This window comes from Otolemur garnettii, unplaced genomic scaffold (genome assembly GCF_000181295.1).
Source record: "Otolemur garnettii isolate 467f Iridium unplaced genomic scaffold, OtoGar3 scaffold00023, whole genome shotgun sequence".
Classification (NCBI taxonomy): Eukaryota; Metazoa; Chordata; class Mammalia; order Primates; family Galagidae; genus Otolemur; species Otolemur garnettii.
In genome coordinates this window covers 13,121,673-13,133,664 of record NW_003852418.1, presented here as the reverse complement: position 1 = coordinate 13,133,664, position 11,992 = coordinate 13,121,673, and positions in this window count along the sequence as shown.

The following is an 11,992-nucleotide window of genomic DNA, read 5'->3' as shown; positions in this document are numbered from 1 at the left end:
CCTGGCATCACAGCTCACAGCAACCTCCAACTCCTGGGCTCAAGCAAGTCTCCTGCCTCAGCCTCCCAAGTAGCTGGGACCACAGGCACCCACCACAACGCCCAGCTATCTTTTGGTTGCAGCCGTCATTGTTGTTTTTTGGCAGGCCTGGGCTGGATTCGAACCCACCACCTTAGGTGTATGTGGCTGGTGCCTTAGCCGCTTGAGCCACAGGCACTGAGCCATGTTTCCTATTTTTCACTAGGAACTGATAACAGCTTGGTTAAGAACTGTCTGATTCCTATTCCACCTTCTCTTCAACATGTTTCATAGATGGGGGAGAAAGAATAGCAGCCAAACAATGCAAAATGTTATTCATGGGAGAGGACAGAAATGAGGTGAATGGGACTCTCGACTTTAGGAAAACCATTTTCATTCTACTTTGATAGTCAATTTTAGGAATCTCAGAGGTAAGGCAGGAGGCAAGAGAGAACGACCATTTTCCACATCATCCTCATAACAAGCTAATGTTTGGTATCATATCGGAACTGCGTGTATCAAAGGAAACAAAAGTGGTTCTTTTGTGGACACCCACCAAGAATTTTTGTAGGTTAGATTTTATATACTAGGCATCAATCGATCAGTACCCTAACGCTTTTGACAGTAGCTCTTGAAAATGCATTACCATCATCTTCAGCAGGCAGTACATACAGGCTGACTCATGGAAGAAGTTCAAAATTAGTCTAATACATATATATGAATGTGTATACCTAGACATAAAGTCCTGTTTTTTGTATATGGCGACTTGACAGCAGCAGCTCCCTATTCAGGAAGTGGGGACTGAGTTCAGGGATGATGGTCAAGGACTTTTAGCTTTATTTTTGAAGTATGAATGCTTTTGCAGAATAAGTCAGATTCACACATTGGTTGTATAATTAATTAAAATTTGATTTTAAAACTGCAAGGCAATCATGTTTAAAAAACATATAAAAATAATAAAAGCAGTAGTAGCCACTAAAAAAATATTCAACCAAGCATAGTGGCTTCATTAATTAGTATTACTACGTTTATATTTATTGTACAACAGAATACAGTAACCTGCCTGTCTTTTTCCTTGGGTGAATAGTTATGACAGTTTAGCATTGCAATTTAAATACGTGACAATATGTTGCCTCCCACGTGCATTTGAAACCCTGTTCATGCATCACTCCTCCTGAACCACCCTCTCCCCAATCAAAAAGAAAAAAAACAAACAAAATGAGTTTTGACAAGAGCCGAAGAGACCTCCTTGCAGTCAAAATGAACAGGCAAAGCTGCTTAGTCCCTGTAAGTGCTACGGCATCCCTGACTCACAGCACTCCCAATTTGACATTTGATTCCCTGAAAAAAACATCTTATCAGATCAACAATGATTTCTGTCCAGAAAAGAAAAATCCCCCACTTCCTCTCCAAAGGAGGGATGTCAGTCGCTGTGCACGGATTCTAAAGCTCTGGGGCCATGACCAGCAGAGGAGTCATGGTGCGTCTGAAGGGATAAGGGGAGAGAAAGTGTATCAAAGGGGACCTTGACACATGGGATGCTACGCAGGCCTGTCTCCCCAAAAGCATCTCTGGCCTGACAGGGGATTAATCCATGGGAGGGCACTAAACAACGGGCTGAAGTGGGCTTGAGGCCTAACACCTGGGTGTAACGTTGGACCCAGTCTGGGAGGCTGGGTCATGCTTCGAGAGAACACAGGCCCTCCCGACACACTTCTTAACTGCCCCTGCACGTCTTTGGGGGCCCCGGGCTTGCTACTTTTTCTCTTGGATAAACATGTTTGAAAAATCAGTTGGGATTTTTGTTTGTTTGAGTTCTGTGCTTGGGGGCCAGGGAAGCTGAAGATGTTAGAAGTTCAACAGTCACCTGCTGTAATTTCTAACAGAAAAGGGTTTCTTAACAACCAAAGGCAGTAGGTAGGCCTCATTTAGATCCTGATTTAATCAAATCAGGGGTGAAGCAGACCTTTGGAAGATGCTGGGGGCTGCTGGAATATGGACTGGGTATTAGGTGATGTCAAAGAATCATTGCTCATTTTGTCGGATGTGATAATGGCATTTTTCCTAAGTAAACCTTTTTTAATACGTGAATAACAAAGTGAATGTAAAATGACGTGAAATCTGTGATATAACTTATTTTATATTTCTTCATTCTTTTCCTCCATTTCTTTTGATATGATTTATTTTTAAAAAGATTTTAATTGACACATGATAATTGTACATATTTACATATGTTGCAATGCATATAATGTATGGTGATCAGATCAGGATAATTAGATCTGATCTAATTATCTGTCATCCAAACATTTATCATTTCTTTGTTTTCAGTTTCTTTTCTTTCTTTTCTTTTTTTCTTTTTTTTTTTTTTGTTGAGACAGAATCTCACTTTGCACCCTAAGTAGAGTGCTGTGGTGTCATAGCTCATAGCAACCTTAAACTTTGGGCTCAAGTGATTCTCTTGTCTCAGCTTCCTGAGTAGCTGGAACTACAGGCACCTAACTCAACACCTGGCTGTTCTTAGAGATGGGCTTTCTCTCTTGCTGAGGCTGGTCTCAAACTTCTGAGCTCAAGCAACCTACCCTCCTCAGCCTCCCAGAGTGCTAGGATTATCAGTGTGAGCCACCACGCCCTTCCCATTTCTCATTTCTTTGTATTGGAAGCATTCAATACCCTCCTCCTAGCTATTTGAAACTGTATAATATATTGCTGTTGAATACAGTCATCTATGGTGTGAAATCCTTTAAAATACTTGTGGGGGTCAGCTGCCACTACCTCTGCTCAAGAGACTGATGTGGGAGAATCATTGAGCCTAGCAGTTCTGGGAGGTCATACATATGCTGATCAGGGGTCTGCACTAAGTTGGGCATCAGTATGGTGACCTCCCAGGAGCAGGGGACCATCACTTGCCTAAAGGGGAGTGAACTGGCCCAGACTGGAAATGGGTCAAAACTCCCCAAGGTGATCCATTCTGAGATTGCACATGTGAATAGCCACTTCAGCCTGGACAACATAGCCAGACCCTATCTCTCAAAAAAAAAAAAAAAAACTAATGGGGAATAAAAGGAGTGAAGACTGGCCAAAGCAAGTGTAGCATGGTCTTAATTACTGATTCACTCTATTGTTAGATGTATTTGCATATTTTTACTAAAATAATAATGATTATAATGGCAATAATGAGCTTTTATTTATTTATGTGTTTATTTTTGAGTGAGAGTCCCACTCTGTCCCCCTGGGTAGAGTACCAGCTTACAGCTCACAGCAACCTCAAACTCTTGGGCTCAAGTTATTCTCTTGCCTCAGCCTCCCAAGTACCAGGGACTACAGGCACCTGCCATAATGCATGGCTATTTTTTTAGAGACAGAGTCTCACTCTTGCTCAGGCTGGTATCAAATTCCTGAGCTCAAGCAATCTACCACCAGCCTCAGCCTCCCAGAGTGTTAGGATTCTAGGCATGAGCCACTGTGCCTGGTCCAATAATGAGCTTTTAAATATTTCCCAAAGTGTGTCAGGGTGACGTGAAAATGTATAGCATCCTGTATCCGTGGGGTTCTGTGGTCTTGGCCACGATTTCTAAGCCCACTGAAACACATTCTTATCAGCATGGATGAAACATAAAAGCCCTTCTGAATGTGGTGGCTGGTCCATTGGTGGCAAGCAGGAACAGAATAAGTTAGTTGAGATGATTTTATACCTTGGGTTATGCTGCCTTGTTAGTGATAACGGCTTTCCTTTTCCAAGTGCTTGCTCTTACATGCACGAGGCAAGCATGATTCAGAAGGGTTAGGTACAGGCGGCGCCTGTGGCTCAAGGAGTAGGGTGCTGGCCCCATATGCTGGAGGTGGCAGGTTCAACCCCAGCCCCGGCCAAAAACTGCAAAAAAAAAAAAGAAAAGAAGGGTTAGGTACCTTCCTCAAGGCCATGTAGTTAGGAAGCGCAGGACATCCAGGGCAATCAAATTTAGTTTCTGTCCCCTGCCTGGTACCCATGTATTTTTTTGTTTTTTGTTTTTTTTACACTTTGGCCAGGGCTGGGTTTGAACCCGCCACCCTTGGTATATGGGGCCGGCACCCAACTCACTGAGCCACAGGTGCCGCTCCCCATGTTTTAACAAGAGAGAGGAGGAGGGAAAGAGGAGGTCCACACACCTCACTTGCCTATCCACATTCGGAATCATAATTACTATCCATTATTTGGCTCCAAATGACCCATTTAAATTTTTTCAAAACTCACTCAGTGCAATCTTGCTCAATTCTCCTGTCTTTTTCTAAAATTCTGAAATTTTGTCCATCACGGATTTCTTTTAGGCACTGAGCTTTGTGTGTAGAACATATCCAATGTGAAACACTCCAACGTTGGAAGCTTTTCTGAGTGCAGAAAGGTTCATTGGAGCGTTTTAGATTTTGGATTTTCAGATTTGGGATGAAGATCGGATTCGAGGTGCTCAACCAGTATAATGCAAATATTCCAAAATCTGAAAAAAATCTGAAATTCAAAATACTTCTAGTCTCAGGCATTTTGGATAAAGTATACTCAATCTGTACCTCGATGAAGGCTTAACAACTCAGGGAAATATTACTCCAGTTTCACAAATAAGACACAAAAGCTGAGTGATTTCCCCCAAAGCCTGGTGGCTGCAAACTGGCAGAATAAAACATCACATTAAAATATTATTTATCTTGGGGTGGTGCCTGTGGCTCAAAAGGGTAGGGCACTGGTCTCATATGCCGGAGGTGGAAGGTTCAAACCCAGCCCGGGCCAAAAATAAATAGCTGGGCGTTGTGGCAGGTGCCTGTAGTCCCAGCTGCTTGGGAGGCTGAGGCAAGAGGATCACCTAAGCCCAGGAGTTAGAGGTTGCTGTGAGCTGTGTGATGCCATGACACTCTACCAAGGGTGACAAAGTGAGACTCTGTCTCTACCCCAAAAAAAAAAAAAAATATATATATATACACACACACACACATATATATATATAATTTATCTTAATTACTGAATTTTTTCTTAAATTTAAATTTAAGAAAACTTAAATTTTTTGCCTCACCTTAGTCCTGGCCCTTCTTGCTCAGTAGTTAATGAGATATTTTAAAAGTCTTTAAGAAGTAAAGACATGGGCGGTGCCTGTGGCTCAAAGGAGTAGAGCACCAGCCCCATAACTGGAAGTGGTGGGTTCAAACCCTGCCCCGGCCGAAAACTGCCAAAAAAAAAAAAAAGAAGTCAAGACATGACACAGCTGTTTGGGGGCTTTTGCTGTTGTCGTTATTGTGCATTTCTCCCTAGCAAAACCACGTCTTGTTCATAGTTTTGTCCCCATCTGTTTGCACCCGAAAGGTCTCATGTAGGGGACAGGCTAAAGCAAAATCTTGGATTGCTGCCATGTTTCCTCCTGCTCAGAAATTTCAACAAATAATGATCATGATCAAAAGACAACAGTGATTTGCCCAAGGTCGCACAGTGAGCCAGTGGTAGAGCCAAGATTTAAACTAGTAAGTTTGGCTCTAAGTCACTACACTATAATAATAATAATAAAGATGACAGTGATGGATAGAGACCAAAAGACAGGTCACTGATGAGATGTAGCCTTCTCACTTGTTAGGAAAGAAAGACTAGCATTTAAATAATCAGGGCCCTGAAAAATAATATTCCATAACGGGCTTCATAGAAAAGGGAGCTCGTGTAGGAATTTTGCCTAACAATTACCAGTTACTGTAGCTAAACATACAACAGGAAAATGCTGATGTAAAGCTTTTTGTTTTGTTTTAAGACAGAGTCTCACTTTGTCACCCTGGGTAGAGTGCTGTGGCATCACAGCTCACAAAAACCTCAAACTCTTGGGCTTGAGTGATCCTCTAGCCTCAGCCTCCCAAGTAGCTGGGACTACAGGCACCTGCCCTACTCCCAGTTAGTTTTTTCCAATTTTAGTAGAGATGGGATCTGGCTCTTGCTCAGGGTGGTCTCAAACTCCTGAGCTCCTGAGCCTCCCAGAGTGCAAGGATTACAGGCATGAGCCACCACACCTTAGCCCTGATTTAAGTTTTAAAGGAAAGTCTGGCAGAAACAATGAAAGAAAAATCCATCCTTAATAATTATCTTAATAACTGTAGTGATCATTTGCCCTTTGAGAAATTTCAGGCAGGCTATGGTCTATCTGTTTGGGGACCAGCTTGACATTTTTGGCCATTTTGGGTCAAAAGTGACTGTGTCTAACAGGGAGAATAATCACAATTAACAATAGTACAGGACCCTGGGCTGAATACTTTGTATGCATTAACTCAATTAACCCTGCGAGTTATCACCCCCATTGCACAGATGCAAACAGTTACCCAAAAATGTTCTGGCTAGAAAGAGGCAAAGCAGAGATTTGAGCCAAACATCACACCACCTTGACAACCATTCACACCAGGGGAAGAAAAATCAGTTATTAGAGGTTTTCTAAAGCTGCCCCAAATTCTTCACTGCCTGATTAGAGCTCATGCTCTTTTGTGAGCTTCTCGGGAGGCATAAACTGTTAGCAGGAAAGCCATAGACTCTTCAAGGGCTGGTCCAAAACTTAAGATAACTTTCAAGTGCAGTTATTACTGGGGAGAAATACTGGGAGCTGACACTTCAAAAAGGATCTAAATCTTTCTCAGTTCATTGTGGATCTTTTAAGTCTTCCCGAACGATAATAAAACATTATCCTACTGGCACCAAACCAAACTGTCAAGTAAAATAATAAAAAGAAACCAGTTGCCCCTACATCCGGTTCTGACTTGTGGCCCATGGAACACATTCCAACAAGTGGCACCAGGGGAACTTCTTTGACCAGTCTCCAGACTGGGAGGAGGAGGAGGACAGCCATTAGATAGTCACCAAGAAAAAGGAAAACAGGCAAGGTAGATAGCAAGTTTTCCAGCAAATCGTAGAAACGTAGATTGCATAATCCCTCCCACAAAACTTTGCTAGGGTATGCGCATACTAGCAAATTTTATCAGACCCCCAAGCACTTTTTTTCACATGTTTACATCTCAAATATTAGGGCTGCCTTTTATAATCCAATGCATGTCACAAGTTAATTAGTGTAAGTTTTTTTTTTCTTAATGGTACATAAAATAAGCATGGAAACTTACAATCTATAGTGTCTTGGGTTCAATGAAATAAATAATGTGTTAGAAAATCAGTCTCCTAGGTGGCTCTTCCTAAAAGCCCCAGTTCCTAATCTGTTTTAGGAGATTAGAGATTAGTCTGTATGTTGTCTCATAACAGTGAAAAGCAGGCCCAAATATGTAAATAAGTCAAAGTAAAAACAGAAATGTCATTGCAGCCTTAAGTTGCTATGAAAGAAGTGAAGCTTGATTCCTTAGTGAATTCACTGCTCTCTATGCCAGCCAGCCATAATTTTAAATCTGCTGCATATGATTTGGTTAGAATGGGGGGTTAATTTTTCATATTGGCTTGCAAAAGTTTTGTCCCATTCAGCACCAGGGGCTGTGCACACAATGGCGTGCGTGAATGGTGTGTATCCCCCTGAACTCTGCCTTAAGGGAACAAAGGGTCTCCGAGACTCATCCGAGTAGCAGATGTTGAGTTATCTGAAGGGTCAGAATGCCAATTAGATATTGAACATGGCAAGAGGAGGGTGGAGTTTCCAAAACAAATGAGAGATGAATAGGAGCAGTCTGCGAGTTTGGGCTTAGGTCCCGCTGTTCTTTTGTACAATGATTTGTGGCAAATTTGTTTTGTCACTGAGGCATAGTTCCCCCTGGGCCTTAAAGTGATTTTGGAATCACCAGAAGAATTTTTTTTTCTTTTTTAAAATATCTTTTTCCTAATCCAAACAGGACAAAAAAGTACGCCCTTAAAAATAAATTCGAGCAAGCCACATATCGTATCTATGTGGACATGTCCAAAGAAGAGTGATCCTATATAGAAAAAAAAAAAAACAGAAGGAGTCAAGAGGGGGGGAAATCATTTAATCAAAAATTCCTTTTGGATAGAAATCTGAAAGAATACCAACCGTTTTCTTTTTCACATTTTCTGGAAAAAAAGGTAAAAGCTTATCCTTTGCTCTGGTCATTTACAAATGTTGCCAATTTTTCATTCTTATAGGATAAGGTTAAAATTTTCCCCCGAAGAAACATACAAATGAGAAAAAATATGGGAGACCCGAGATCCAAAACGCTCCCATCGTTGATTACGTATCTGTCTTGGTGTTACCATCATAAATCATTCTTACAGAAACAAAACCCCGTAGGAAGAGAACAGACACAATGGCGTTCTGTTTAAATAATTTCATTTGGTTCCTGAAATACTTCTGGCTATTTTTTTTCCCTTTGGAAACCACCCACATTTAGTAAAATTATATCGCTGAGTGGGCCCTGCCCGGCTCTCTCTCTCTTCTGACTCCTGGCAAGTACGAGACCATGGAATACCACAGGCAAACCAGCCAAAGGAAATTGGGATCGCATTGATTTAAATCAGTCAGTGCTGTGACCAAATTATTTAGTTCTCTCTTGACCCTTGGAGGTCAAATTTGACTATTTATGCTATCTGCTAAGGCTTTCCTATTTTTCACTGCTTTGCCTGTTAACAATTCTGACCTACAGCCTTTCCAGCCTGCAGGGTCGTTATATTAAACAATCGCTAATTACTCCCTGAAACATATGCTCCCGTTTTAAAATGCCATGTGAGTCAAAGCCCAAGCAAAACCCGCACGTTTGTTTCATGAATGAAAACTAAATATAAACATTTTGATGATTCTGAGAAGCCAGATTTTGTCCGATTTGAGCGAGAAGTGGCAAATAACCTCTTTGCTCGGATGGTTAACTTGGAAATTGCCTAGAATAAAGACTTTTTCTAGAAAATGAATATTAAAGGCAGCAAACCTTCTCTTTAATCGTGTTTATCAGACGTGCTTCTTTAACATTCTTGCAGAGACATGCTCTTATCCTTCCAAAAGATCTTAAATGCAAGAATATTACATAAAAATCTCCCCCTTTTCGTTTGTCTATCCTACAACTCTGAGCACCAAATCTGTGCTGAGGCCCTGTTAGATCCCGGGGCAGAGGAACAAGCAGGACTCCTGGAATTCTCTGAATTGGGACTTTTTGCTGTCTACTTGAAAACGCTCCATTTGTTAAAGAACAAACCAAAGAGAAACAGATGCTCACATTTTAATGTCTACCTTGCACAGCGGTAACTGTGAAGTAATGTGTCGGGGAGCAAGTTTTAGTTTCCAGAATTTCTCTCAGATAGTTTTTGAGACATAAAACAACCGCTTTATCGTCCACAAATGTAATTCATTTTCGACCCAAACAGCCAGAGAGAAAGAACAAATTAAAATAATTCAGCTAAAATAACAATCACCATCCAGCTCGTTAATAGCCGTCATAATAATTCAGCTAAGCCATGCGATTGAAACTTCACGTGGAATCCCCAGATCTTCGGGGGATTTGGTTGGGGGCGGCTGCACGCCACCTTCAGACTCCAGTGGTGGCCCCGGGGATGTGTGACGCTGATGCATCCTAGCAGAATCTCTGCCCTTGATGACACCGCTGCGTGTAAACAAGTGAAATACAACAGGAAAGTCATTCCCCGGCGACTCCCTGGTTTCCTGCGCTTTGCGTTCTTACACATAAACCTCTAATTCATTTCAGAATGCAAAGGTCACCACAAAAACTCCGAGGCTAAATATACCCTTTTGTCCAGCAGAAGGATAACAGAGATCTTTCTTTTTTTTCTTTTTACCATAATGTGGCCATGGCCAGGTGTTTCCCATGTTTTCCTAGCCACACTGGGGGTGTGTTACCCATTTGAAAAATAGCAATAAATACTCTGTTAAAACAAGCATTTTATTTGGAATGATTCTTAGATGTATAGAAAACTTGCACAGTTAATACATAGAGTGCCCATCACCTCACATCCTCTGATGGTAACATTTATCCAAACTAAGAAATTCACATTGGTACAAATGCTATTTACTAAACTCTCGACTTTATGGACTTCCCATTTTTCCACCTGTCCAAGACCCAATTCAGGATGCCATATTGTGTTTAGGCATTTATTATATACACTTGCAAATTTAAATATTTTTGTGATTTATCTCTTTAAAAAATTTTATTTGGGGTGATGCCCGTAGTTCAGTTGGTACAGCACTGGCCACATACACCACAGCTGGTGGATTCAAACCCAGCCTGGGCCTGCTAAACAACGACAACTACAACCAAAAAAAAGAAAAAGTAGCCAGGCGTTGTGGCTACTACAAGGGTCCCAAGGCTAGTATATTCCTAGCTACTTGGGAGGATGAGGCAAGAGAATCGCTTAAGCCCAAGAGTTTGAGGTTGCTGTGAGCTGTGATGCCCCAGCACTCTACCCAGAGTAACAGCTTAAGACAGTCTCAAAAAAAAAAATTTTTTTTTAATTTGGAAATTAACAAGTAATTTTAAGAGGCCTTTTATGAGTAAAAAGAGCCTGAATGTATTTTAATCAATCATCTGACAAAAGAACTCCCATTTTATAGGCATTTGTATTTAAGCAAGATACATGATTTCTCAGTTAAAAAAACTCATTTTACTCAAATAATGAAATATATTGTTTTCAAATACTAAAAAAGAAGAATGAGACATTCTTGGAAAGTAAACCCAGGAGATATAATTTCTCACTCATCACATTTGCAGCAATTTAAAGGATCGATAATACTTTTGGTCAAGTGTTTTAGCTTCTTTGTACCTCAGTTTTTCTCTCTGTAAAATGGGTATAATCATTGTTCTTACCTCATAGAGAGGCAAGATAGCAGAGTGGTTAAGAGTTAGACCCAGCATTTTGTGATCCCAGCATTTTGAAAGGCCTAGGTGGGATGATCGCTTGAGGGCAGGAGTTCACAAACAGCCTGGGAAACACGATGAGACCCCCATCTCTACCAAAAGAAAAAAATTAGCCTTGCATGGTAGCACACACCCATAGCTGCAGCTATTTAGCAGGCTAAAGGAGGATCGTCTGAGACCAGGAGTTTAAGGCTTAGTGAGCTATGATTGTGCCACTGTACTGGAGCCTAGATGACAGAGTGAGACCCTATCTCTTAAAAAAGAAAAGAACAAGTTCAGACTTCTGTGATTGGGCTTTCTCATTCAACCCAGGCTGTACCACTTTTAGGCTGTCTCATCTTGGGGAAATTCCTGGACTTAACATTTTGTGCTTCAGTTTCTCATCTATAAAAAGCATAAAAATAATAGCACCCACCCAAGAGAGTTGTTAGAGGGACTGAGAAGGTGTGTATGTAACACTTAGGACAGGGTCTAGCATGTCATATGTAAACATTCACTATTATTATTTGGAGATTTTTCTGAGAATTAATTAGGTTAACACATGTAAAGGGCTCAGAACATAGTGTCAATTAATGTTCGTTCTCATTATCCAGGGTTAGCAGAGAGAGGGGAAAGGGGGCATTCTCTATTTGGAGCTCAAATTTGTGGCAACTCTGATAAAAATTTTAAATTAGGTCCACCATTCCACTTCTGGAAATCCTACACAAGTGTACATGGATGTGTGTCTAAGATGCTCATTATCTTATGATTCCATCAACTTGAGGATGGTGAAATGAACATCCTATATAGCCATTAAAAAGGAGATACAATTTCCTTTGCATACATAGACTTCAAAGAATATGCATATATTCATTGTTCTTTCATTTATGTACATCTATTAATTATCCTAAGTATTTGTCAATTTGTTAGGTGACAGGCTCTGCCATAGGTGCTGGGAACACACATTATGAAAGAGAGACAAAATTTCTGCCACCATGGAGCCACTGGAAAGATAAGTTCAGTTAAGATGTAAGTGTCCAGCTCAGCGCCTGTGGCTCAAGTGGCTAAGGCGCCAGCCACATACACCTAAGGTGGTGGGTTCAAATCCAGTCCCGGCCCACCAAAAACAATGATGGCTGCAACCAAAAAATAGCCGGGCATTGTGGCAGGCGCCTGTGGTCCCAGCTACTTGGGAGGC